Consider the following 27,666-nt stretch of genomic DNA (forward strand, 5'->3'; position numbering starts at 1 on the left):
CCTTAATGCCGCCCTGGGGGAGGGTGGCATGAAATAATATGCTTCTGGGATTTGAGTCAGAGCACTCAGCTGCTCAGCGCTCTCTGTGCACCCTTTGGCTGAGCACCCTCGTGGGAAAACCCCCAGTATTCCTCTCTCAGGGACTCTGTCACCTGCTGGTTTCCTAGTTTTGAGCCTCCCCTTGGTGCCTGGCTCACCAATACGACTTTCCTTTGAGACTGCATAAGTGCAGCCCCGTCCATCCCTTTCCAGGGAACTTTTCTGTACTTTATTCACTGGTCCGCGGGGACCTTCACTGGCCACTTTTACCCGCGGGCTGCAGGTGCAGGGACTTTGGCTTCTACTCTGGTCCCTGGAGCCCTTGATGGTGATGTGGGTGGCCGGCATCCTGCCTGTCCTTTTCGGGGCTGCCCTTCTCATGTCCCTGGGCACTGCCACTGCTGAGTGGCACTCGTTGTGATCTTGGGTCAAACTTCTGGAGAGTGTATCATTGGGCGTTACCGGGGTGTTGCTCCGGCCCCAGCAGGTCTCTGGTGGGGTGACTGTGGGCATGGATGAGGCTGCAAACTGCCCGTTGTCACAGCGCACTCGGCTTTTCCAAATCTTTTCTGTGCTCTTCGGGGTCTCGCATCCACCTCCCCTCACTCCCCTGCCCCCGCAAGCCTTTTCTGAGTCCTGGCTGGGCCTGCTCCCCCTCCAGGATCTATCTGCCTGCCTTCTTGTCAGTCGGTCTATTGGTTGTTCAGACAGCCCAGTCATCTGAGGCTCCTGGGCTTCCGGCCGCCTTCTGGGTTACTGCTATGACTGGCAGGCAAGGCCCTTGGCTGTGTCAGGCTCAGGAGACCACTTTCCACCCTGTGTGAGGAGGCACTCTCAGGCCCCAGGGGCACCCCGCACCCACTACCACCACACCATGCCCCCTCCCCCCCTTTACTGCCTTTAGCTCCCTGCCCACTTCTCTCCTCTGGGAACGAGAAGGATCCCAGGGCAACTTCATTGACAGGTGTCTCAGTGCCTGGAGGGAGCTGGAGAGACTTCTTTCCATATCAATTTCCGTAATGGTTGTACTACTTTACAGTCTCACCATCGGTGTATGAGTTCCAATCTCCCCACAACCTTGCTAGTAATTATTGTTTTTTTTGTTTTTGATCAGTACCATTTTTGCAGGGGTTAGATGGTATTTCAATGTAGTTTTGATTTGCATCTAATGGCTAATGATGGCAAGTCTGTCTTCATGTGTTTGTTAGTCACCTGAATGTCTGCTTTGGTGAAATGTCTGTTCATGTCCTTTGCCCATTTTTTGATTGGATTGTTTGTCTTTTTGTTCCCAAGGTGTTGAAGTACTCTATAACTTTTAGAGATTAGACCCTTGTCAGCTATGTCATTGCCAAAATTTTTTCCCACTCTGCAGGTTCCCTTTTTACTCTTTTGGTAATGTCTTTTGTTGGGCATAGTATTTAATTTTTAGGAGGTCCCAGTTATTAGTTTATCTTCTGTTGTTTCTGCATTTTCATATATTTGATAGTGTATTCATGCCATGGATTAGGACCCCTAGTTTTGTCCTTATGCTAACTTCCAGGATCTTTATACTTTTATGTTTAACCTTTAGGTCTTAGATCCATTTAGAGTTTGCTTTTGTGTGGGGGGTGAGATATGGATCCTGTTTCATTTTTCTGCACGTGGATGTCCTGTTTTACCTGCACCATTTGTTATAGAGACCATCTCTTCCGTATTGAATGGAATTCAACCCTTTGTCAAAGGTCAGCTGTCCATATGGATTTAATTCTGGGTTCTAATTCTGTTCCACTGATCTGTATGTCTTTTGTACCAGTGCCAGGCTGTTTTGACTTCTGTAGATTTTTAATAAGGTCTGTGACCAGGAAGTGTGAGGTCTCCTACTTTGTTCTTCTTCTTCAGTAATGATTTAGCTATTTCAGGTCTCTTTCCTTTCCATATAAAGTTGGAGATTAGTTTTTCCATTTCATTAAAGAATGTTATTGGGATTCGGATCAGGATTGTAGTCTATCTATAGATTGTTTTGGGTGGTATGATGGTTGAGATTGCACGTCAACTTGGCTGGGCCGTGATTCTCAGTGTTTTGACAGTTGAATAATGTGATCACTTCCTGGTTGAAATTTGATATGTGATCACCCCCATGATGGAATCTGCTGAATGGTACTGGAGGGGGCGGGGCCTGTGGCAGCTCACTGTTCCCTCAGCCTTCATCTCTCCACCCTCTGCAGCCTACTTCCTTCCTGCTTGCCTTGCCAAGGCTTTTGGCCTGTTCTAGATCCAGCAGCTGCCTCTTGTCTGACCTCTGGTTTTTGAGACTTAAGCTACCAGCTTACCTATTGATCTTGGGATTCATCATCCTTCACAGCCTACAAGCAAGAGCCCTGCTCCCCAACTTGCCAATCATGAGTTCGCTAGCCTCTGCAGCCTCGTGAATAGGGGAAACCTTGCAGTCTTGCCTGCCGATATTGGAATTCGTCAACCTTCACAGCCTGTGAGTGAGACCCCTGCTTTCCAACCTGCGGATCTTGGGTTCACCAGCTTCTGTGGCTGCGTGAATTGGAAGAGGCCTCTATCCTGAACCACGGATTTGGGACTTATTCGGCCTCTAAAATTGCTTGAGGTGTTTCCTTGATATAAATCTCTACACGTATATTTATACATTTTACTTTTCTAGGGAACCCATCCTAAGACGGGTGGTATTGACATTTTCACAATGTTAAGTCTTCTAATCCATGAGCATGGTATGTTTTTCCATTTCTGTGGGTCTTTTGGAAACTCTGGTGGTGTAGTGGTTAAGTGCTATGGCTGCTAACCAAAGGGTTGGCAGTTTGAATCTGCCAGGCGCTCCTTGGAAACTCTATGGGGCAGTTCTACTCTGTCCTATAGGGTTGCTTTGTGTCAGAATTGACTCGATGACACTGGGTTTGGTTTTGGGTTTTGATGGGTCTTTTTGGTTTCTGGCAGTAATTTTTTTTTTTTTTTCGGACAGTTTCCTTGTAGAAGTCTTTTAGGCCCCTGGTTGGATTTATTCCTAGGTAATTTATCGTCTTGGGGCTATTGTGTATGGTCTTATTTTCTTGATTTCTTTTTCAGAATCCTTCTCGTTAGTGTAGAGGAATCCAACTGAGTTTTATATGTTGCTCTTGTACCCTGCCACTTTGCTGAATGCTTTTGTTAGTCCCAATAACTTTCTTGTGGAATCTCTGAGATTTTCTATGTATAGGATCATATCATCTGCAAACAGGGACAGTTTTGCTTCTTCCTTACCAATTTGGATGCCCTTTATTACCTTTTCTTGCCTTATTGCTCTGGCTAGAACTTCGAGTACAATATTGAGTAAGAGTGGTGGTAATGGGCATCCTGTCTCATTCTTGTTCTGAAGGGAAATGCTTTCAATCTCTCTGTGTTGAGAATAATGTTGGCAATTGGTTTTGTCTATATGCCCTTAATTATGATGAGGAATTTTCCTTCAATTGCTATTTTGTTGAGAATTTTTATCAGGAAAAGGTGCTGGATTTTATCAAATGCCTTTTCTGCATTAATTGAGATGATCAGGTAGGTAATTCTTGTCCTTTGACTTATTTATGTGGTAAATTATGTTGATTGATTTTCTAATGTTGAACCACCTTTGTATCCCTGGTATGAATTCCACCTGATCATGATGTATTATTTTTTTGATATCCTCTAGAATTCTGTGGGGTGTTAAAATCTCCTGCTATTATTGTAGAACTGTCTATTTCTCTTACCAGTTCTCTTAGAGTTTGTTTTATGTATTTTGGTGTTCTATCATTGGGTACGTAAGTATTGGTCATGGTTATGTCCGCTTGGTTAATTGATCTTTTGATCAGTATACAATGCCCTTCTTTGTCTCTTATACTGGTGTTTGACTTAAAGCCTATTTTATCAGAGATTAATATTGCTCTGTTTTGGATACTATTTGCTAGATGTATTTTTTCCATCCTTTGATTTTTAAACTTTTTATGTCTTTGTGTCTAAGGCACATATTGATAGGAAATTTTTTTAAATACATTGTGCCATGCTCTATCTTTTGACTGTTGCATTTAAACTGTTTACATGCAGTGTAATTATCAATAGGTATGGATTTTACTGCTGCCATTTTGTTATTTTATTTATTTATTTACTTTTGTGGTGTTAACATTTTCTTTGCTTAATTTCCTGTGCTCAGTTCTTTTTATTTGTGGATTTTCTTTTCATATCCTTCATTGTTGTTGATTTCTTTGATTTTCTTCTTTTTTTTTGGTGAGTTGATTTATTAATTTTCTTTGTGGTTACTCTGAAATTCACCGTTATCTTCCTAAATTTTGAACAGTCTATTGTATCTTTTTTATTTTTATTTTTGTTGGGCTTTAAGTGAAAGTTTATAAATCAAGTCAGTCTTGCATACAAAATCTTATACACACCTTGTTATGTACTTCTAGTTGCTCTCCCCATAATTAGACAGCACACTCCTTCTCTCCACCCTGTATTCCCATGTCAAGGCAGTCACTTTTGTCCCCCTCTGCCTTCTCATCTCCCCTCCACACAGGAGCTACCCACAGAGTCTCATGTGTCTATTTGAGCCAAGAAGCTCACTCCTCACCAGTATCTTTTTCCAGTCTGTTATATCTTCCTATCACCTTAACTTCCACTCCATATGGAATTTCTATAACTACACCATTTATTTCCCCTTTTTGTTTTCAAGTTGTCATTCTTTACAGATTGACATCTCTGGTTTCCTGTTTTCCAGATTTATTTTACTTTTGACAATTCTTTATCTAGGTTAGTATCTGGGTGATACTGTCATGTGTGTTGATCTTAGGTTGTTTTCTGATGTTATTGGTTTTCTGTCTGAAGGACTTCCTTTTATATTGCTTGTAAGGTATGTCTGGTTTTTACAAATTCCCATAATTTCTGTTTATGTGGGAATGTCTGAGTTTCACCATCATATGTGATAGACAATATATTTGCTGGATATATGATTCCTGGTTGGCAATTCTTTTCTTTCAGGGTTTTATATATGTCATTTCACTGTCTTCTTATCTGCATGGTTTCTGCTGAGAAATCAGTGCTTGGTCTTTTTGGTGCCCCTTTATAGGTGATATTTCATTTTTCATGAGGTGCTCTCAGAGTTCTTTTTTTGTCTTTGGTTTTGGGAAGTTTGATTATGATATGTCTTGGTGACTTTCTTTTGGAATCTATCCTGTATGGGGTTCATAGAGCTTCTTAGATGAAACCTTTCTTGTCTTTCATGATATTAGGGAAGTTTTCCATCCATAAATCTTCAAAAATTCTCTCTGTGCTTTTTCTTCTCCTCCTCTTCTGGAATTTCAATTACATATAAATTCTCCCTCTTGATAGTGTCCCATGTAACTGTTAGGCTTTCTTCATTATTCTTCCATCTTTTTATTCCGATTCTTCCTCAAACAGATTCGTATCGAGGGATTTGTCCTCTTTTCACTGATTCTTTCTTCCATTGATTCAATTCTACTTCTATGTCCTTCCATTGAGTTATCTCTTTCTGACATTTTATTGTTAAACTTCCAGATGTCTGGTTGTTATTTTCATATAAATAAATAAATAAAAATAGTTTCTAATTATCCATTTATTTTGTCATTTTATCCTTATATTGTTTTCCTGAATTCATCTAGGGTTTCGTCTGTGCTTTCCTTGATCTCTTTGAGGATCCTGTGTATAAATCTTTTTGAATTCCTTATCAGGTAGCCCCATTACCATTTCTTCCTCAGAAAGGTTTTCTGCCCCTTTATTTTGCTCACTAACTTGAGACATCTTATCCTGTTTTTTAAATGTGATTTGATATATCAAGGCTCGTCTGGTGGGAGCACTCACCCTCTATCTCCAGGAAGGAAGGGTAGCGGTGGGCAGGGCAGCGCTAGGCAGGGCAAGTGCATATTGCTTTTCACCAGGTGTGTTGGGTGGCTGATGGTGGACTGGGCAGATGAAGGATGCTGCCTGTCATCAGTCCAGTGGCATGGGATTGTGTGATGGCATTCGCTAGGTGGGTTCGGTAGATGTGATGGGTGGCTTAGAAAATGGGAGTGCTCTCTGTCACTCACCATGAGGGCGAGGTGGAGTGGTGTGATGGTGACTGGGAGCATTGGGCGCTCTCTGCCACTCACAGGATTGGTGTGGGTGGTGGCAGGGCTGGCAGGGGGGTGTGGTGGGCAATCGGGAGCACAGGGCACTCTGTGCCATGCACTAGGTGTGCAGGGCAATGGGAGTGGGCTGTAGTGTTCTACCAGGAGTGTAGCACCCTCGCTGCTGCTCGCCACTTGGGCAGGGCAATGGGTGGATGTATGGTGGGCTACCGGGAGGATGTTGCAGTCTCTGCCACTTCCTGGGTGGGGGGGTGTGGGGTAGGGGGTGTAGCAAGATTCACCCTGACTTCCTAGTGGTGCCTTTTGCCCAGCTGGTCTTCCTTCATCCCCATTCACTTGAGCCCTCACCATGGCAAGCCCAGAGCTAACAATCACTGGGCCTTAAGCGCAGAGTGCAGTGCCTGGTCCATAGACCTCTCTGCAGTTCTCAATATTCCACACCCTATTCCCCTCTCCAATGCATATGTCTGTTCCTGGCCCTTCCCACCACAGGCTTTGGTCCAGTGTACCTCTTCCCCAAGCCTTCATCCCAAACCTAATACTTTATGGCTTCCTCTCTTAACCCTTAAGGTGTTGAACTCCCTTCCTCGCTGGTCTCTCTGCACCCGTACCCTCACTCTAGGACCCTGCAACCTGTCTAGGCCCTCACCAGGTTCTCATCTCTCACAAGCCCTCTCTGCTGGGGACCTTGTGATCACCACTCTCCATAAATAAGCCCTCCTCTCCTCTCTTGATTTCGCTGTAGCCCAAGGTCATCTGTGCCCCATGCCCCGCACCAGTCCTGGGCCCTTACCACCATCTCCCTGTTCCTCTCACTCGCATACCTCCCCAGCTCCCTGAGACCCCACTCTGTTCTTGGCCTAAGTGCTTAGCTCCTTGGCCTTTAACCTCCGCCTTTGCTTCCCTGACCACAGAGGGATCTCTTTGGCTCACATAACTGACCTAAATTCTTGATTTTTCCACTGGACTTGTTCTGGCCTTTCTCCATAATGATACTTCTCCCAGCACTGGCCCTTCTCCTCTGATGGTTTTCTAATCCTAACCTTTTGTGAATGTTACCTGTTCCCTCCACACTTGGACAGGCACGCACCTGTACCACTCCCATCTTCAGGGAATCAGGACCACAGAACCTTCTATTACATGTTTGATGTGTAGTTATTTCAAGGAGAAGATTCATCTTTGGCTTCCTCCTCCCTAAGGTCTGTCTCCACAGTCTTCGTTATGACATTACGGTGGTCTCCCAGGATGGATCTGTGCAAACACGATTCTTTGCTGAGGAATATTTTGATGGAAAGTTATTCCTGCAGTATGACAGTGAAAAAGGTAGGGCAGAGCCCCAGGGACCATGGGCAGAAGCCCAGCTGGGAGCTGAGACCTGAGACTTAGAGACCATGGGCTTTACAGACATACGTATGGAGCTCAGAATGACCCTGTTCGACATCATGAAGCTGCAGGATCAGAAAAGAGGTGAGAGTGGGGATGAGACAGAGGAGTGTGAGGATGTTTCCTGAAGGGTTTGGGGTAGAGAGGTGGGAGCATGTCTCTTTCCATTGGATTTAGTTGGGATGTGGGTGACAGGGATGGGGGTCTGTGGAATTCAGCCAGGATGTGAGCTGTCTCTCAGGTAACAGGTGGGGGAGGAGGAAGGGAGGGACGCTATGGGCTGGAGTTTCTCACCTTGGGAGGGGGAAGTGGAGGGACCCAGGAATGGAGAAGTCATTGTCTGGGTGGGGCAGGCTTGCGTTCCCTCCAGGAGACCCTGGGCTGTGAGATCCAGGAAGATGATGGCCCCGGGGGCTTCTGGAATTACTGCTATGGCAAGGAGCATTTCCTCTGCTGTCACCCGGAGACGAAGAGATGGACAGTGCCCCTGTCCTCAGTGCAGACCTTGGCATTGGAAATGAGGAAGACCTGGGAAGTAGATAGGGATAAACACAAATATTACAGTCACCATGTGGAGGGAGATATTTGTAAAAGGCTGCGGAGCTACCTGGACTTGGGGAGAGACTTCATGGGGAGAACAGGTACTGATGCTCGGGAAGATTTTCATTTCCCCTGTCTTCTGGAACCCCATCACTGCCTTATCTGAGGAAAACTATCACTGTCCTATGGGATCCCTATATGTCCTGTTGGTACATTGTATTCTGAGTTGCCCATCCTATTAAAGCCACTGGGGAAAGACACACAGGTGGATGGAGAAATGACCTGTCCAGTGTCAATGTTCAGGAAAGCAGGGGGCCCTCAGACAGAATAATGAATCTGGTAAGGTGTATGTTAGGCAGGGGAGGATGTTTTTTGTCCATGGGGGCCACAGAGCCATGGGCCTGCCCCATCCATCCCAGCCTGGAGAGTTCCCTCCTAGCCCTCCATGACCCAGAAGCCCCCGAGCCACCTACCCTCCCCAGCATCAACATGTGGACCCAGAGAGTGAGGCTCCAACCCGAGGCGCAACCCTCCTCCCACAAGAAAGAATTGGGGTCCTGTGATCCCAGACAGACTTGTGAGCAGCATGAATCCTGAGTGCTTGTGGGTGAATGCAGCTTCAGGCCAGAGCAAGAAACATGGAGAGGACCAGTGCTGTTCTATCTCCCTTGGACTTGGAGACAGGGCATGGCCACGTGCCTCACTGGTTCTGCCCTCTCCCCTCCCAGTGCCCCCAGCAGTGAACATGACCCTCAGTCAGGCCATGAAGGGAAAAGTCACCCTGACTTGCTGGGCTGCTGGCTTCTATTCCCGGAAAATCACACTGACCTGGCTTCAGGATGGGGAACCCCTGAGCAAGGACTCCCGGGAGCCTGGGAGTGTCCTGTCTGGTGGGAATGGGACCTAGGTGATCTGGGTGTCCACAAGTCTTCCTCAAGGGGAGGAGCAGAGGTACAGCTGCCACATGGAAGACAGCGGGAAGAACATGACACACCCTGTGAGCCATGGTGAGCACCGGCGATCCTGGAGGAGGCTGTGACTTGATAACTAGGGACCAGGTTGGGGGAAGGATAGAAGGCTTGCAGGTCTGGGGGACCCAATGAATTAAAAGGTTTTTTTTAGGTGAGACCTCGGTACAAGAGAGTGCATGGCCAATCATTCTAGATGTACTCGTTGCTGCTATTGTTATTATTCTTATTATTACTGCTCTTGTCCTTCTCTGGTGCAGGAAGAAGGAAACACCAGATGAGGAAAGCCCGGGTGAGAAAACTGTACAGCTAACGTGAGTGGGGGTAGGAAGGACTCTGCCAGGAGGTGGGGTTCCCTCACATCTCCCTATGCAGGAATAGTGGTGGAGAAGACACACCTTTTCCCTTTCACCAGAGAGTAACAAGAGCTGAAATTTGGAGTATTTGTGAGGAGAATTGGGAGCCGCATGCCCATCAACACCCCTTAGTCCTGCCCATGGCCAAGACCAGGCGAGGGTTCTCAAGTGGCCAGCCTGGGCTTCTTGCTACCTGGGTGAGAGATACCAAGTGAGGGGCCCCGGCTCCCCTCTGTGCTGTCCTCTTCCTCTCTCTGTCTCTCAGGCTGCCAGGGCTGGCCCACATGGGTTGTGTGGGGAATCATGGACTGATTAACAAGGCCATGGATGATTGTGGATTTAGAGGGAACAAATAGTGCAAGACTTTATGATCTGCTGAGATGGGGGGTGGTTATCTCTCACAGGAATATGGATGAGATGTGATAACTCTAGTCCCTGTCTGCCTCCTTTCTTCCAAGTGTCTCCAGTCCTCATGAACAAACCAAGAAAGAAACTCACGATCCAGGTCCACTGGTTGGCCCCTGAGCCTCCTGCCTAAAGCCCCCTGGGGAGCCCCTACTTAGAGCAGACATGTGGGCCTTGAGCAGAGGTGAGCATCTTCTGTGCATTTGGCAGCTCCTCAGATCCCTCCTGTAGACCTGAGTGAGTCCTCCATTTAGTTTCCTCTGGCCAATTCCTGGCCTGTGCTCTTTTCAAGTCCCCATCACATGTGTTCATGTCCCTGGCTCTTCCATGTGGATGATGGAGGAGGACACGAGTAGGTGTCCCCTACTATTTGTGAAGAAGGACCAGCCATTCCTCAGGGTACTGGTGGTCCCTGGTTTTGTCCTGCCTCTGAGGGTTTCCTGTCCATCCTTCCAGGGGAAAGTCCACAGGAACTGTTTACTGGGGCATTTCGTCTGTGCTCTCTGGCCTCCGCTAGTTCAAACTAAGCCAGTTCCTCTCTCTCATGGTAATCACTGTCCTCTAAATGTGGGGTAAGGGATGACCAAAGTGTTTCCCCCAATAATCAGATTGCTTAAGGAGAGAGGAAAAGAGAAAACAGAAAAGTTTTGTACTTCAACCAAGAGCCAATGTGATTCATGAAGCTGTGAGAGGGTGAGGAGTCCAGGAGATGCAGGCTTTCTGCTCTGTCCACTTCTTCTGTGTGACCAGAGGCAGAGGGGCAGCAGCACTAATTTCTCCTCCTTAAATCTAATTTCATCACAGTTTGCCCTCAATGCTGGACAACCTAGAACAGTGAGTCCCCTCCCCCTCTGCAAAGTGATCCATTCACATTGCACCAGGTGGGGGTTGTGCAGGACTGTTGTTGCCCCTGCTTCCACCTGCAGCTCTGGTTCCCTGGGGGACAGAGAGGGTTGCCTCCATATCAATGAGGCATTTGTCAGGAAAAGTATGTGACAGACATATGGTAATTTCTTAAAATTCCTGCTTTAAATTTTGTTGTCCAATAATAGTTTTTATTAATTCACCAAATAATCTTAACAGAATTTTTTCCAGTAGTGATTTTTAACACATTTGCAATGAAGCAGGAATTCACACATGGAGATCCCTGTCTAGGAGGTTTCCCTGTAGGAGGTGGTAGCTTGTGTCAGTGAGACCCCAGGGTGCAGAGGGTGGGCAGAAACCAGCTTAGGCTGATGGGTCTCAACAAGGCCCTTATTCCTCATTGAGAAGAAGATCCCCTGTGGGCAGTGGCCTGGTCAGATTCCACTGAGGAACGGGGGTGTGAAGGCCTGGTTGCCTCAGCTAAGCAGCTGGCTTGGGGTGCAGCATTTTTTTCAGTGGCCTGGTGAAATGGTCAACAGCAAGGAAGGCTTGAATGCGGTTTCAGAGCCTGGCAGGTGGAGAGGGTCAGGGGAAGGTGGGGTCTCTGCCAAGAAGGCGTGCCCTGAGTCAGGGCAGATACAGATCCTGTGGCAGCCAAGTTTTCCTAGATGGGCCGCTGGTCACCCGGAACTTTCCAGCTAGGAGCTGCTGGCTCAGGAGGTGACAGGGGCAGGGAGGTGGAGAGGTGGTGAGCTGCAGGTGGAGGTCAGTGCCTGTACTTGAGCAGGAAGGTGGGGCAGGGCTGAGCACTCTTGTGTACGAGCTTTTCAGGTGAGGAAGATGAAGAATTAATGGAGAGATGGAACTGTGTTTGTGATCCTCGACCAGGCTTCAAAGAATAAGGCTTTGATCCTCTTTTTGGGGAGGCCCCTCACTCTGTTGCAGGATGGGTTGGGGCTTGACAGAAGGACCAGTCCTGGACTCATCCTTTTTTCCTGTTAACTGTTTCACTCCCTAGGTGACAAGCAAGGATAAAGGGCAATGTTGTTGGGACTGATGGCAGGAGACTCGCAAGGGCTGGGAAAAGTGGGGTGAGAGTGAAAGAAAAATGGGAGTCTTTTCTTCCCTGAGAACAAGGCAGAATCTATTTCGGGAAGATTGAGGAGGGAGAATCTCTGAGGGATTAGAAACCAACTTTTTGCAACAGTTGAACACTCATGGCATCCCTTTTATTTTAAATTAATTTTTGGTGAAATGATACACCACCCCCACCCCACAGATTCTAGGCATAATGATCAATGACATTGGTTACATTCTTCACATTGTGTCAATATTCTTGTTGTTTCTATTCCACTTATTTCACTTCCATTTACTTAATCTCCCTGCCTCTCAAACTTCTCATCTATGCTTTAAAACAGCTGTTGACCCTCTGGTCTTATACAGATAACTTTAAAAAAAAAAAAAAACACAATACTCAGGGGTGACAATCTTCACTCTTTGGGCTAAATGTTACTTAGCTTAAAGGTGAAGTTTGAGACGCAATTCAGGGCCTTAGTCTCAGAGACTATCTTGCGTAAGTAGGTCCTCACTGATTTCTCTTGATGACTTTCATCTACCCTTTGTCTACAGAACACGAGCAGCTACAAGACCTACACCTACACCAGAAGGCAAGGACACACCACAACGGCACTGTGTACCTGGGCTCTCAGTCTGTGCTGTCAGCCCCTGACTGCATTGGTTCAAGGAGGGGAGCATGGAGTCTTCAGCTTGGTACTTTGGGTTCTACTCCTAGCATTTTCCCACTAGGAATCTCAGGTTCCTCTTCTGTAAAACGGAAAAGTGAAGCACTTATATCCTGGTGTAGTTGGGAAGATAAAAAGAGTGAGTTGCTTGTAGCTGCTCCATGTTAGTTAACATTATTTCTGTCATTGTTAGCATAAATTAACTTTGTATATATTTCCCGTTTCCACTATGGTTCCTTCTCTATAGGAATCCTACCTCATAAAAACCCAGAAAGTATTTCTTTTCAATTTTATAGGACAGGAAAAAAAAAAAATGAACCCATTTTTTAATAATTTCCATGTTTATTCCGATTATGTACAGATATTTGCATATGGAGCTCTGGAGGCTTAGTGGTTAAGAGCATGGCTGCTAACCAAAAGGTCGGAAGTTTGAATCCACCAGCTGCTCCTTGGAAACCCTATGGGGCAGTTTTACCCTGTCCTGTTGGGTCGACATAAGTCGGAATCAATTCAACAGCAACAGGTTTTTTTGGGTGTGTGCATGCATATACTGTTCAAATAAAGATAAGGGTAAAATTGACTTTTTAATAAAAACAACTAATGTCAACTATTTGGTTTTGATAAATTTATTGAAGCAAATTTTCTGAGTTTGTGGAAAAAATGTAAAGAATAGACACAGTCAGAGAACAGTAGTGATGTCAGTATGCCTCCACACAGTAAGAATTCAAAAGGAAGTGAAAGGCTGAGCCTGAATCTCTGACTCTTGTCTCTTGTACTTCTCGGAACTATTTCTGGCTTTTGCATCTGCACTTCCTCGTATTCGGGTTGCAACATCAGCCGTTTTCTGATTCTGTCCATATCTCGCAAGTTCTGGTTTTCAGAGAATATTTATTAGGCTACAGCAATTGTTTTAGTGGAAAATATTTGACTTTTCCATCTCTGGAAGGTTTCTGCCTTTCAAAGAATGGGCCGGTAACTTGAAATTTGCCTCCAAAATTGGAGGGCGCCGAGAGACTGAAGAATGAGGCAGGCAACCCCACTGTCTCTGTGAAGGAGTTTATTAGGGAGTTTTATTAGTCAGTGCCCGGTGGCAGCAGAAGCAAAACAGAACTCCACGTTCCAGAGTGGGAGGTCAGAGGTTTTATAGTTGTCGAGGGAAATAGTGGTTACAAGCCTGGGAATTCCACAAGACTACCTCAGCAAGATCACATAACAGGGCCTTGCAAACAGCAGCAAACTGACAAAAACAGCAGTGAACTAACATAAATCCTGAGGGCAGCCAAGTTCAGCCTTTCAAGCCCTGTTTTCCCCTTCACCACCTAACACAGCTTCCAGCTTTTACTTTTATTTTCTATTGTCTCACAATCTGAGAAAGCTGGACAATAAAGAAGGAAGACCAAACAAGAATTGATGCATGTGAATTATGGCGTTGGTGAAGAATACTGAATATACTATGGACTGCCAGAGAAGGGACAAATCTGTCCTGGAAGAAGTACAGCCAGAATCCTTCTTAGCAACAAAGATGGCAAGACTTTGTCTCATGTACTTTGGACATGTTATCAGGAGGGCCCAGTCCCTGCAGAAGGACATAATGCCTGGTAAAATAGGGTCAGCAAAAAAGAGGAAGACCCTCAACCAGATGGATTGACACAGTGGCTGCAATGATGGACTCGTGCATAACAAGGATTGTGAGGATGGCGCAGGACTGGGCAGTGTTTCATTCTGTTGTACATAGGGTCACTTTGAGTTGGAGTTGACTCGACAGCACCTACGACAACAACATTTCTTTTCTTTATGTCTGATATCTTTTTTGTTCCTGAATTCCTCCAACACTGTCTTTTGTGTTTAATTGATTTTTTCTAGTGTATCATTTTGATCCCCTCTACAAAAAGCGGGTGGGTATGGTTGTTCTAGACTAAAGGTGACTAAAGAGGCACAATAAAATGCAATATGAGAATCTTTTATGAAACCACGTTGGAAAAAAATACCTGTAAAGACCTTCTGGGAAAAATCGGGATATTTGAATATGGAAAGGGCTTTACATAGTATTCTGGAAACATTGTTGATTTTCTTAGGTGTAATGCTATTGCAAGGACATAGATCCTTATTCTTAAGGAGTTGCGCAAATGTTTCGTAGGTCAGTTGTTGTGAGGCCTGCAAATTACTTTAGAATGTTTTGGTGGAAAACCTTAATCTGTCTTCATTCTCTCTCTCTAGATATACATATAGAAATGACCTGTCAGTCAGTCTATCTAGATACACACACATATAAACTAACATCTATTTATATCATTAAAAAGAGTTTAGGCAAATATGACAAAATTTTAATAACTGTTGAATCTCATTGTACTATTCTTCCCACTTTTTTGCACATTTGTAGATTTTGATAAGTTGGAGAAAAAGAGAGAGAGAATGCATGCTGAATCTGAAGATCCTAGGTGATGTGTCCCACTGGGAAAGCCACTTAATCTTTCTGTATGGTGGGTGAATTTCTTGCCTACAAAATAAAGATACAAGAAAAACTTTTCTTGCTTAACCTAGAGAAGCAATTCTCAAAGTGTGGCCTGTGGACCCCAGGAATTCTTGAATCCCTTTCAGAAGGTCCAGGAGATTTGACAGTAAAACGTAGATATTATTTGCCAGTTTCACTGTACATTTGTTTTCTTTATGTCTGATATCTTTTTTGTTCTTGAATTCCTCCAACTTTTCAATTGATGGTGCACATGCCAGGTACGTGAAACACTTGCCACCTTTGTTGTCTTCATCATTTTGTGCGGGGAGTTCATTCCAATATATGGCGACCCCATGTGTCACAGAATAGAACTGCTCCATTGCGTTTTCATGGCTTTAATCTTTATGGGAGCAGATCACCAGGCCTTTTCTCCCACAGAGCCACTGGGTAGGTTTGAATGGCCAATCTTTCTGTTACCAGCCAAGGGCAAACCATTTGCATCACTCAGGGACCTAGCCACATACCTTAGCAGGAATCAAGACAGTGGTACCAAACTGTACTAGTAGTCGAGGTAGTCTTTGCCACCACCATTCACTACCAAAAAAAAAAAAAAAAAAGCCAGTATCACTTAAAAATATCTTTGATGAAGCTGTAAAAATTATTAATTTCGTTAAATTTAAGTCCTTGAGTACGTGTGTTTTTTTCAATAATTTTTATTGTGCTTTAAGTGAAAGATTAAAAATCAAGTCAGTCTGTCACATATAAACTTGTATACACCTTACTGCATACTCCCATTTACTCTCCCCCTAATAAGTCAGCCCACTACCTCCTTCCAGTCCCTCCTTTCGTGACCGTTTTGCCAGTTTCTAACCCTCTCTACCCTCCCATCTCCCCTCCAGACAGGAGTTGCCAACACAGTTTCAAGTGTCCACCTGATACAAGTAGCTCACTCTTCATCAGCATCTCTCTCCTACCCACTGTCCAGTCCCTTCCATGTCTGATGAGTATTCTTCGGGAATGGTTCCTGTCCTAGGCCAACAGAAGGTTTGGGGACCATGACCACCGGGATTCTTCTAGTTTCAGTCAGACCATTAAGTCTGGTCTTTTTATGAGAATTTGGGGTCTGCATCCCACTGTTCTCCTGCTCCCTCAGGGGTTCTCTGTTGTGCTCCCTGTCAGGGCAGTCATCGGTTGTGGCCGGGCACCATCTAGTTCTTCTGGTCTCAGGATGAGGTAAGTCTCTAGTTCATGTGGCCCTTTCTGTCTCGGGCTCGTAATTATCATCTGACCTTGGTGTTCTTCATTCTCCTTTGATCCAGGTGGGTTGAGACCAATTCATGCATCTTACATGGCTGCTTCTTAGCATTTAAGACGCCAGATGCCACAGTTCAAAGTGGGATGCAGAATGTTTTCATGATAGAATTTATTATGCCAATTGACTTAGATGTCCCCTTAACCATAGTCCCCAAACTCCCACCCTTGCTCAACTGACCTTCGAAGCATTCAGTTTATCCTGGAAACTTCTTTGCTTTTGGTCCAGTCCAGTTGAACTGACCTTCCCTGTACTGAGTATTGTCCTTCCCTTCACCTAAAGTAGTTCTTAAAAAAAAAAAAAAACTAATCAGTAAATAACCCTCTCCCACCCTCCCTCCCTCCCCCCTCCATTCCCCCTCTCGTAACCACAAAAGTATGTGTTCTCAGTTTATACTATTTCTCAAGATCTTATAATAGTGGTCTTATACAATATTTGCCCTTTGCATCTAATTTCACTCGGCATAATGCCTTCCAGGTTCCTCCATGTTATGAAATGTTTCACAGATTCGTCACTGTTCTTTATTGTTGCGTAGTATTCCATTGTGTGAATATGCCATAATTTATTTAACCATTCATCCGTTATGGACACTTGGTTGCTTCCAGCTTTTTGCTATTGTAAACAGTGGTGCAATAAACACGGGTGTGCATATATCTGTTCGCGTAAAGGCTCTTATTTCTATAGGGTATATTCCTAGGAGTGGGATTTCTGGGTTGTATGGTAGTTCTAACTTTTTAAGAAAACGCCAGGTAGATTTCCAAAGTGGTTGTACCATTTTACATTCCCACCAGCAGTGTATAAGAGTTCCAATCTCTCCGCAGCCTCTCCAACATTTATTATTTTGTGTTTTTTGGATTAATGCCAGCCTTGTTGGAGTGAGATGGAATCTCATTGTAGTTTTAATTTGCATTTCTCTAATGGCTAATGATCGGGAGCATTTTCTCATGTATCTGTTAGCTGCCTGAATATCTTCTTTAGCGAAGTGCGTGCTCATATCCTTTGCCCACTTTTTGATTGGGCTGTTTGTCTTTCTGTGATTGAGTTTTAACAGAATCACATAGATTTTAGAGATCAGGCACTGGTCAGAGATGTCATAGCTGAAAATTTTTTCCCAATCTGTAGGTGGTCTTTTTACTCTTTTGGTGAAGTTTTTAGATGAGCATAGGTGTTTGATTTTTAGGAGCTCCCAGTTATCTGGTTTCTCTTCGTCATTTTTAGTAATGTTTTGTATTCTCTTTATGACTTATATTAGGGCTCCTAACGTTGTCCCTATTTTTTCCTTCCATGATCTTTATCGTTTTAGCCTTTCTGTTTAGGTCTTTGATCCACTTGGAATTAGTTTTTGTGCATTGTGTGAGGTATGGGTCCTCTTTCATTTTTTTGCAAATGGATATCCAGTTATGCCAGCACCATCTGTTAAAAAGACTATCTTTCCCCCAGTTAACTGACACTGGGGCTTTGTCAAATACCAGCTGTTCATATGTGGATGGATTTATATCTGGGTTCTCAGTTCTGTTCCATTGTTCTATGTGCCTGTTGTTGTACCATTACCAGGCTGTTTTGACCACTGGGGCTGTATATGTTCTAAAATCAGTTAGAGTGAGGGCTCCCACTTTCTTCTTCTTTTTCAGTAATGCTTTACTTATCCGGGGCTCCTTTCCCTTCCATATGAAGTTGGTGATTTGTTTCTCCATCACTTTAAAAAATGTCATTGGAATTTGGATCAGAAGTGCATTGTATGTATAGATGGCTTTTGGTAGAATAGACATTTTTACTATGTTAAGTCTTCCTATCCATGAGCAAGGTATGTTTTTCCACTTATGTAGGTCCCTTTTAGTTTCTTGCACTAGTACTTTGTAGTTTTCTTTGTAGAGGTCTTTTACATCTTTGGTAAGATTTATTCCTAAGTATTTTATCTTCTTGGGGGCTACTGTGAATGGTATTGATTTGGTGATTTCCTCTTCGATGTTCTTTTTGTTGATGTAGAGGAATCCAAGTGATTTTTGTATGTTTATCTTGTAACCTGAGACTCTGCCAAACTCTTCTATTAGTTTCAGTAGTTTTCTGGAGGATTCCTTAGGGTTTTCTGTGTATAAGATCATGTCATCTGCAAATAGAAATAATTTTACTTCTTCCTTGCCAATCCGGATGCCCTTTATTTCTTTGTCTAACCTAATTACTCTGGCTAGGACCTCTAGCACAAGGTTGAATAAGAGTGGTGATAAAGGGCATCCTTGTCTGGTTCCCGTTCTCAAGGAAAATGCTTTCAGGCTCTTTCCATTTAGACTGATGTTGGCTGTTGGCTTTGCATAAAAAAGATGCCCTTTATTATGTTGAGGAATTTTCCTTCAATTCCTATTCTGCTGAGAGTTTTTATCATGAATGAGTGTTGGACTTTGTCAAATGCCTTCTCTCATCAGTTGATGAGATCAGGTGGTTTTTGCCTTTTGTTTTATTTATATGGTGGATTACATTAATGGTTTTTCTAATATTGAACCAGTCTTGCGTAAAAAAAAAAAAAAATATTGAACCAGTCTTGCATAAAAAAAAAAAAAATATATTGAACCAGTCTTGCATACCTGGTATAAATCCCACTTGGTCATGGTGGATTATTTTTTTGATATGTTGTTGAATTCTATTGGCTAGAATTTTGTTGAGGATTTTTGCATCTGTGTTCATGAGGGATATAGGTGTATAATTTTCTTTTTTTGTGGTGTCTTTACCTGGTTTTGGAATCAGGGATATGGTGGCTTCATAGAGTGAGTTAGGTAGTAGTCCATCATTTTCTATGCTTTGAAATACCTTTAGTAGTAGTGGTGTTAACTTTCTCTGAATGTTTGGTAGAACTCTGCAGTGAAGCCGTCCGGGCCAGGGCTTTTTTTTGTTGGGAGTTTTTTGATTACCTTTTCAATCTCTTTTTTTTTGTTATGGGTCTATTTAGTTGTTCTACTTCTGATTGTGTTAGTTTAGGTAGGTAGTGTTCTTCTAGGAATTCATCCATTTCTTCTAGGTTTGCAAATTTTTTAGAGTACAATTTTTCGTAATAATCTGATATGATTCTTTTAATTTCAGTTGGGTCTGTTGTGATATGGCCCATCTCATTTCTTATTGGGGTTATTTGTTTCCTTTCCTGTATTTCTTTAGTCAGTCTGGCCAACGGTTTATCAATTTTGTTAGTTTTTTCAAAGAACCAGCTTTTGACTTTGTTAATTCTTTCAATTGTTTTTGTTTTCTATTTCATTTAGTACAGCTCTAATTTTTATTATTTGTTTTCTTCTGGTGCCTGATGGATTCTTTTGTTACTCACTTTCTATTTGTTCAAGTTGTAGGGAGAGTTCTCTGATTTTGGCTCTTTCTTCTTTATATATATGTGCATTTATGAATAAAAATTGACCTCTGAGCACTGCTTTTGCTGTGTCCCAGAGGTTTTGATAGGAAGTGTTTTCATTCTCGTTACATTCTATGAATTTCTTTATTCCCTCCTTAACGTCTTCTATAACCCAGTCTTTTTTGAGCAGGGTATTGTTCAGTTTCCAAGTATTTGATTTCTTTTCCCTGATTTTTCTCTTACTGATTTCTACTTTTATGGCCTTGTGGTCTGAGAACATGTTTTGTAATATTTCGATGTTTTGTATTCTGCAAAGGTTTGTTTTATGACCTAATATGTGATCTATTCTAGAGAATGTTCCATGTGCACTAAAAAAAAACGTATACTTTGCAGCTGTTGGGTGAAGTGTTCTGTATAAGTCTATGAGGTCAAGTTGGTTGATTGTAGCAATTAGGTCTTCTGTGTCTCTATTGAGCTTCTTACTGGAAGTCCTATCCTTCTCCGAAAGTGGTGTGTTGAAGCCTCCTAGTATAATTGTAGAAGTATCTATCTCATTTTCAGTTCTGTTAAAGTTTGTTTTATGTATCTTTCAGCCCTGTCATTGGGTGCATAAATATTTAATATGGTTATATCTTCCTGGTCAATTGTCCCTTTAATCATTATGTAGTGTCCTTCTTTATCCTTTGTGGTGGATTTAACTTTAAAGTGTATTTTGTCAGAAATTAATATTGCTACTCCTGCTCTTTTTTGATTGTTGTTTGCTCGATATATTTTTTTCCATCCTTTGAGTTTTAGTTTGTGTCTCAAAGTCTAAGGTATGTCACCTGTAGGCAGCATATAGATGGATCATGTTTCTTTATCCAGTCTGAGACTCTCTGTCTCTTTATTGGTGCATTTAGTCTATTTACATTCAGTGTAATTATGGATAAGTATGTGTTTAGTGCTGTCATCTTGATGCCTTTTTGTGTATGTTGTTGATAATTTCATTTTTCTGCTTACTTTTTTGTGCTGAGATGTTTTTCTTTGTAAGTTGTGTGTTCCTCATTTTCATACTAGTTGAATTTATGTTTGCTGAGTCGTTGTGTTTTTCTTGGTTTTTATTTTGAGTTATGAAATTTTTAGACCTCTTTGTGGTTACCTTAATATTTACCGCTATTTTTCTAAGTAGAAACATAACTTGTATCATCCTATATTGCCTTGTTTTCCTCTCCATATGGCAGTTCCATGCCTCCTGTATTTAGTCCCTCTTTTTGATTTTTTTTTTTTATTATTGTGATCTTTTACATAATGACTTCAATGATTCCCTGTTTTGAGCATTGTTTTCTTTTTAAAATTAATCTTAATTTGTTTTTGTGGTTTCCTTATCTGAGTTGATATTTTAGGATGTTCTGTTCTGTGACCTTGTGTTGTGTTGCTATGTGATATTATTGATTTTCTGACCAAACAATATCCTTTAGTATTTCTTGTAGCTTTGGTTTGGTTTTTGCAAATTCTCTAAGCTTGTGTTTATCTGGAAATGTTTTAATTTTGCCTTCATATTTCAGAGAGAGTTTTGCAGGATGTATGATCCTTGGCTGACAGATTTTCTCCTTCAGTGCTCTGTGTATGCCATCCCATTGCCTTCTTGACTGCATGGTTTCTGCTGACTAGTCTGAACTTATTCTTATTGCTTCTCCTTTGTAGGAAACCTTTCTTTTATCCCTGGCTGCTTTTAAAATTTTCACTTTATCTTTGGTTTTGGCAAGTTTGAAGATAATATGTCTTGGTGATTTTCTTTTTGGATCAATCTTATATGGGGTTTGATGAGCATCTTGGATAGATATCCTTTCATCTTTCATGATGTCAGGGAAGTTTTCTGCCAACAGATCTTCAATTATTCTCTCTGTATTTTCTGTTATCCCTCCCTGTTCTGGAACTCCAATCACATGCAAGTTATTCTTCTTGATAGAGTCCCACATGATTCTTAGGGTTTCTTCATTTTTTTTAATTCTTTTAGCTGATTTTTCTTCAACTATATTGGTGTCAATTGCCTTATCCTCCAGCTCCCACACTCTGCATTCCAATTGCTTGATTGGGCTCCTCTGACTTCCTATTGAGTTGTCTAATTCTGTAATTTTATTGTTAATCTTTCGGATTTCTGATTGTTGTCTCTCTATGGATTCTTGCAGCTTATTAATTTTTCCACTATGTTCTTGAATAATCTTTTTTATTTCTTCAACTGCTTTATCAGTGTGTTCCTTGGCTTTTTCTGTAGATTGCCTTATTTCATTTATGAGGTCATCCCTGACGTCTTGAAGCATTCCGTAAATTAGTTTTTTATATTCTGCATCTGGCAATTCCAGGATTCTATCTTCATTTGGGAAAGATTTTGATTCTTTAATTTGGGGAGTTGTAGAAGCAATCATGGTCTGCTTCTTTATGTGGTTTGATATCGACTGCTGTCTCTGAGCCATCTATAAGGTATTGTAATGATTTTTTTTATATTTGCTCACTGAGTCATGTTTTGTTTTCTTTCAATGTACGTAGATGGGCTACTAGATTGCGCTGTCTTGATTGTTGTAGCCCTTGAATCACTTATGTCCTATTACCAGCTGGTTTGTGCTGTTACAAGAAATATAAGCCTAAGAGTCCATTCACTATTCTTGAGTAGAATCTGACTTTGGGTCACCAAGTGTGTGGGGTAGACTGTCACCTATTGACTTAGAGGAGTGGTGGTGATAGTTGTGTGCACCAGATTTTAGGAGCAGCAGGGGGTCACATTCCAGGGGGGGCAGGATGCTGACAGGCTTCCCCCAAGTGCCAGTGAGGTAGGTATGTCTCTATTCCTAAAGCATTTTGGTGGGTGGGCTCTGCAGCTGTACCTTAGGCACCCAGTGCATGTACCTCTACAGATTGGTCGATGTCACTATCCTCAGGCCACTTTGGCAGGAGGTTAGGTGGTTTGGGTGGAGCTTCAGCCCTCAGGTCCCCATTGTGAGTCAGTGAGGGCTCTGTTTAATAGGTAGAGATATCAGACCTGATAAACTTGTCTTTCCAGTAATCCCATAAAACAATTACAGTCAGATCACTATCACAATTGCCTTTGCAGTATAATAGCCACCTTGTTGCCTGTAGGGATGAAAGCCCAAGACAGTGGATCTCATATACTTGGCTGGAGCTGGTTCTGTATTTCTAGTCCAATTTCAGAAAGTCAGGGAAGGATTCTTGGGCCCTGGGTTTTTGTAGCTGCTTCTCTCAGGCCAGGAGAATGGGTTAGGAAACGACAAAAAAAAAAACAAAACCCAGAGCACTTCACTCTCTGGCCCAGGAAATTCCAATGTTAATGAAGCCGCCTGGGAAGGGGAGGGGAGGGATCAGATAGATAGGAGAGAGTAGCACCCAGGAATATAGACAAAGTTACTTATCTTGCTTGGGATGACTGTTTTATCTGAGATTCCCAAGGGACGTGTAGTCTGTGTGCATTGGCTGGGTCGAAATTGTCCCCAAGGATCAGGCCTGCATCCTGTGCATGTGCTGTCTCAGAAGCCGTGGTCAGTTCTTCGCTCCCAATCCAAAGCCCAGTGCCTAGGTTCCCCGGCTGGGGACGCCACGCTCCAGACTCCAAAACCAGTCACTGCCTCCCGGTGACTTCTCCTCCTGTCAGCTGAGTCGCTGCGCTGCCTGCATGCACTGGCTGGGCTTCCCCCGAGGTCACTTCTGGGGCTAGGGCTGCGTCCTGTGTTTGCGCCTTCTCAGGATGCCATGCTCATCTCCCCTGTGCCCAGTCCAAAGCCCGGCACCAAGGTTTTCTGACTGGGACGCTGGCTCCAGGCTCCGAAAACAGTCCCTGCTTCCCCGTGGTTGCTCCTTCTCTCGTTAGCCGCGTTAGTGTGCAGCCTCTTTGTGCTGGCTGAGTCTCTGCGGAGGTTACCCCAGGGGGTTAGCTGTTAGGCCTGTGTCCCGTGCCTGCCCCACCTCAGCAAGCCACAATCAGCCCCACCACTCGGCACCAGGGAACCGTGACGGCTCAAGGCTGTGGAGCAGGTCGCAGGTTCCAGAAGCGGTCACTGGTTTAGGGCACAGCTTTTCGCTCACCTGTCACTCATGTCAACTCTTTAGATCTGTGTTTGAAGGTCAGGGTTCATAGATTGTCATGTATGTGATCGATTCACTTGTTTTTCTGAGTCTTTGTTGCAAGAGGGATCCAAGGTAGCTTCTACCTAGTCAGCCATCTTGACCCGGCCTACATGTGTTTTGAATATTCTTTTTTTATTCCTTTTTTATTGCGCTTTAGGTGAAAGTTACAATTCAAGTCAGTTTCTCATATAAAAGCATATACACACATTGTTATATGACCCTAGTTGCTCTCCCTACAATGCGACAGCACACTCCTCTCTACCCTGTATTTTCCATGCCCATTCAACCAACTCCTGTCCCCGTCTGCATTGTCCTCTCGCCTCTAGACAGTAGCTGCCTACAAAATCTCTTGTGTCTACTTGAGCTAAGAAGCACACTCCTCACTAGTATCATTTTATGTCTTATACTCCAGTCTAATCTTTGTCTGAAGAGTTGTCTTTGGGGATGGTTTTAGTCTTGGGCTAACAGAGAGTCTGGAGGCCATGACCTCTGGGATCCCTCCAGTCTCAGTCAGACCATTAAGTCTAGTCTGTTTACTAGAATTGGAGGTCTGCATCCCACTTTTCTCCTGCTCCATCAGCGATTCTCTGTCGTGTTTCCTGTCAGGGCAGTCATTGGTGATAGCTAGTTCTTCCATTCTCAGGCTAATGGAGTCTCTGGTTTATGTGAACTTTTCTATCTCTTGGGCTCATGTATTTCTTGTGTCTTTGGTGTTCTTCATTCTCCTTTGCTCCAGGTGGGTTGAGGCCAATTGATGCATCTTAGATGGACCTCTTTAAAGTACTGAAAAGCAAAGATGTCACCTTGAAGGCTAAGGTGTGCCTGACCCAAACCATGGAATTTTCAATTGCATCATATACATGTGAAAGCTGGACAAAGAATAAGGAAGATCGAAGAAGAATTGAAGCCTTTGAATTGTGGTGTTGGTGAAGAATATTGAATATACCATGGACTGCCAAAAAAAGCAAACAAATCTTTGTTGGAAGAAGTACAATGAGAATGTTCCTTAAGAAGCAAGGATGGCAAGACTGCATCTTACATGCTTTGGACATGTTGTCAGGAGGGATCATTCCCTAGAGAAGGACATTATGCTTGGTAAAGTACAGGGTCAGCAGAAAAGAAGAAGACCTGCAACAAGGTGGATTGACTCAGTGGCTGCAACAATGGGTTCAAGCATAATAATGATTGCAAGGATGGCACGGACCGGGCAGTGTTTTGCTCTGTTGTGAATAGGGTCGCTATGAGTTGGAACCAACAACAACAACAATTCTACTTTGCAAATCCAGAATTTTCATTGAGATCTTCTTTATAATTTTCTTGTTGTTGTCGAGACTCTGTTCAGTCATTGCTTTTATCCCTTTATTTTTTCTTGTATGGTTTATTTTTAGTTCTTTGAACATATTTTTAATATCTGCTTTGAAGTCTTCATCTGACAAGGTCAATACATGGGCCCCTTCAGAGAACGTTTCAATGAACTGCTTTTTTTCATGCATACGGTTCACAGTTTCCTGAAAGTGAAGAAGACTTGAAGCACTCACTAATGAAGATCTTAGACTACAGCCTTCAGTATGGATTGCACCTCAACATAAAGAAAACATAAATCCTCATAACTGGATCAATGAACAACATCATGATAAAAGGAGAAAAGATTGAAGTTGTCAAGGATTTCATTTTACTTGGATCCACAATCAGCAGCCATAGAAGCATCAGTCAAGGAATCAAAAGACGCGTTGCATTGGGTAAATCTGCTGCAAAGGAACTTTTTAAAGTGTTGGAGAGCAAAGACGTCACCTTGAAGACTAAGGTGCGCCCGACCCAAGCCATGGTATTTTCAATGGCATCATATGCATGTGAAAGCTGGACAATGAATAAGGAAGACCTAAGAAGAATAAAAAAAAAAAATTTTTTATTAAGAAGAATTGATGTCTTTGAATTGTGGTGTTGGTGAAGAATATTGAATATACCATGGACTGCCAAAAGAATGAATAAATTTGTCTTGGAAGAAGTGCAGCCAGAATGCTCCTTAGAGGCAAGGATGGCGAGACTGTGTCTTACATACTTTGGACATGTCGTCAGGAGGGATCAGTCCCTGGAGAAGGACATCATGCTAGGCAGAGTACAGGGTCAGCAGAAAAGAGGAAGACCCTCAACGAGGTGGATTGACACAGTGGCTGCAACAATGAGCTCAAGCATAACAACTCTTGTAAGGATGTCTCAGGACTGGGCACTGTTTTGTTCTGTTGTGCATAGGGTCCCTATGAGTTGGAACCGACTCGAAGGCACCTAACAACAACAGCAATGGTTCACAGTTTCTTGGTCTGCTTGTTTTTTGTTTTTATGTGTTTTATTGAAAAATATACATTTTACGTAATATATTGTAGCAACTCTGCCTTCTGACTCTTTCTAAGTGTTGTTGCTATCACCTTATTTATTTGCTAATTAGCCTGCAGTAGAACTGTGGGATATGTTTCCCCACAGATTGTAGTCACTGTGTCTTTCCTCAGTTTTTTTCTTGGTTTTACTTTTAAGTCTAGCTTCCTAGAGGCGACCCCTGTGTTTCCATAGCTTAGTTCTCAGCCAGTGATTCTTCAGAGGTTGTGTTCAAACACCTTGAATCATTAAGACTTCCACCCTCTCCTTCTGTATCTACATGCATGGAGGATGGAATAGTCAAAGGTCAGGCATTTTTAAAGTCTCAGGTTTTTTTTTATTTACACCAGGCTCTTTCATGTCTCCTGTGTGCATGCACGCAGAGTCACAGTCAGCCAAGCTTTTGTGGATAGCTTGGGCCTTTTCCATTCTCTCCTATGAGGATGTGTAGAGAGTATACCAAGGACTCCTATTGCTGCCTAATGTCTTGGATCCCCCTACTTCTGGCTAATCTGCCAGTTTGTTACTTGTCCCAACCAGGATCATAAAACCGGGCTAGGTGAGCTGCTAATCTTCCCATTTCAGGTGCCACTATTTGGCAATGCTATTTGGAGTGGGATTTTTCTGTGCTCTAAGAGCAGAAAAAAAAAAAAAAATTTTTTTTTTTTTTCCTGCTCTTAGTCCTCTCTGGCAGTAAATCTGCTGGTTTATACGGTTTGCTTGTCATTATTAAAATTTTCAAGCCCAGGAAAGAATGTCACAGAATCCTACTGCTCTTGTATGACTTTCGGTAGCTTTTCATGAATAATCAATTCTTGATTTTGTATATGTCTTTTGTGAGTTTTCAGGACCTTGAAATGGTTGTTTCTGAGAAATTTGTTGAGTTTTATAATTGGTTTTTGAGGTGAAAATTTGCCAAGATACTCCACATACTGAAAGTCCCACCCCATGTGTATTAGTTTCTTAATGTTGCTGTATCAAATTAGCACACACTTGGTGGCTTAAAACAGCACACATTTATTTTCTTACAGTCCTGGAGCCCAGAAGGCCAAAATCAGTTGTGCTGTGCCAAAAACAGGGTGTCAGCAAGACCTTATTCCCTCCGGAAGCCCTAGAGGAGAATTCATTCCTTGCTTATTCCAGCTACTGGTTGCTACCAGCAGTCCTTGGCTTGTGGACACATCACTTCAATCTCTGTTTCTGTGGTCACATTGTCTTTTGGTCTGTGTCAAATCTCCCTCTGCTTCCCTTTTATAAGGTTACCTGTGATTGAATTTAGGGCTCATATGGGTAATCCAGAGTGATCTGTGCATCTCAGCATCCTTAATCATATCTGCAAAATGTCTTTTGCCATGTAAGGTAAGATTCACATGTTCCAAGGATTAGGACCTGGATATCTTGAGGGCCATTATTAAGTTTGCCATACCATTTCTTTCCTTTTAAATAATTTTTTCACAGTTAATATATGTCATGGATTGAATTGTATCCCCCCAAAATATCTGTCAATTCGGCTAGGCTGTAATTCCCACTATTGTGTGATTATCCAACATTTTGTCATCTGATGTGATTTTCCTGTGTGTTGTAAATCCTACCTCTATGATGTTAATAAGATGGGATTAAACACACAGTCAATTCGGCCAGGCTGTAATTCCCACTATTGTGTGATTATCCAACATTTTGTCATCTGATGTGATTTTCC

The 27,666-nt window shown here is 42.9% G+C and overlaps 1 protein-coding gene and 1 long non-coding RNA gene across 2 annotated transcripts in view; one reads left to right on the forward strand and one right to left on the reverse strand.

Annotated features, from left to right (window-relative positions):
- The window catches only part of LOC126078111 (HLA class I histocompatibility antigen, A alpha chain-like), a 598,109-nt gene that overhangs the window by 256,767 nt on the left and 313,676 nt on the right, over positions 1-27,666 (reverse strand). The gene's annotated exons all lie outside the window — the stretch shown is intronic.
- Positions 2,305-7,615, forward strand: LOC126078250 (uncharacterized). The gene is made up of 3 exons (XR_007518008.1): positions 2,305-2,506; positions 7,331-7,454; positions 7,536-7,615. It is a non-coding gene; the product is annotated as an uncharacterized LOC126078250 (long non-coding RNA).

This window comes from Elephas maximus, chromosome 1, assembly GCF_024166365.1.
Source record: "Elephas maximus indicus isolate mEleMax1 chromosome 1, mEleMax1 primary haplotype, whole genome shotgun sequence".
In the NCBI taxonomy this organism is placed as follows: domain Eukaryota; kingdom Metazoa; phylum Chordata; class Mammalia; order Proboscidea; family Elephantidae; genus Elephas; species Elephas maximus.